Raw genomic sequence first — 1529 nt, 5'->3', positions numbered from 1 at the left:
TATGCCTCCTAACACTTTTCCTCTTGTTTTGGATGCTAATTTGCATGATTTGAATGAAACTAACCCCAGACTGATGCTGCTTTCAGCAGAACTACCATGGTGTTGTTTTTGTGCAGAAAAAAAAGTTCTCGGAATGGAACAAAACTTTGCGAGGATTTTTTATATCAATAAAGAGAATTTCTGGAGCCAAGAGATACCTTAGGGGGCACCTGGGTGGGCAGAACCCACCAGGGCGCGCCTGCCTCCCCCCCCCCAGGCGCGCCTAGGTGGGTTGTCCCCACCTGGTGGCCCCATTGACCCTAAAACCAACACTATAAAATCACATTATTCCAGGAAAAAATTAGGAAGAAAGAATTATCGCGTTTCACGAGACAGAGCCGCCGCCGTCTCCTGTTCTTCATTGGGAGGTCAGATCTGGAGTCCATTTGGGGATCCGAATAGGGGGATCTTTGATCTTCGTCATCACCAACACATCTCCATCACCAATTCCATGATGCTCCCCACCAGGAAGTGAGTAATTTCCTTCGTAGGCTCGCTGGCCAGTGAGGAGTTGGATGAGATTCATCATGTAATCGAGTTAGTTTTGTTAGCGCCTGATCCCTAGTATCCATTATGTTCTGAGATTGATGTTGCTATGACTTTTCCATGCTTAATGCTTGTCACCTTGGGCCCGGGTGCCATGATTTCAGATCTGAACCGTTTATGTTGTCACCATTAGATCCATGTTCTAGATCCAATCTTGCAAGTTATAGTCAACTACTATGTGTTATGATCCGGCAACCCCGGAGTGACAACAGTCGGGACCACTCCCGATGATGACCGTAGTTTGAGGAGTTCATGTATTCATCGTGTGCTAATGCTTTCTTCCGCTTCTCTATTAAAAGGAGGCCTTAATATCCCTTAGTTCATAATAGGACCTCACTGCCACGGGAGGGTAGGACAAAAGATGCCATGCAAGTTCTTTCCATAAGCACGTATGACTATTTACGGAATACATGCCTACATTATATTTATGAACTAGAGCTAGTGTAGTATCGCCCTAGGTTATAACTATCTCATGATAAATATCATCCAACGAGTCACCGATCCAATGCCTACGAATTTATCTTATATTTTTCTTGCTAAGTTGCTACTGTTGCTACTGCTATCGTTACTACTACAATATCACTGCTATCACTGTTACCGTTACCGTTGCTACTGCTGCTATCATCAAAATTGTCATATTACTGTGGTACTAATTACTTTGCTGCAAATAATTAATCTCCAGGTCTGGTTGAATTGACAACTCAGCTGCTAATACCTTCAAATATTCTTTGTCTCCCCTTGTGTCGAATCTACAAATTTGAGTTGAATACTCTACCCTCGAAAATTGTTGCGATCCCCTATACTTGTGGGTTATCGAGCGCTGCCCCCTCCTCCTACTCCAATTCGGCCTCCTTCATTGGGGGGAGCGCGCCACCCCTTGTGGGCTGATGTGCTCCCCTCCTATGGACTATATGGCCCATATCTTCCCCCGGGGGGGTCCGGTA

This window comes from Triticum dicoccoides, chromosome 3B (genome assembly GCF_002162155.2).
Source record: "Triticum dicoccoides isolate Atlit2015 ecotype Zavitan chromosome 3B, WEW_v2.0, whole genome shotgun sequence".
Classification (NCBI taxonomy): domain Eukaryota; kingdom Viridiplantae; phylum Streptophyta; class Magnoliopsida; order Poales; family Poaceae; genus Triticum; species Triticum dicoccoides.
Note: the sequence above shows the minus strand (reverse complement) of the source record.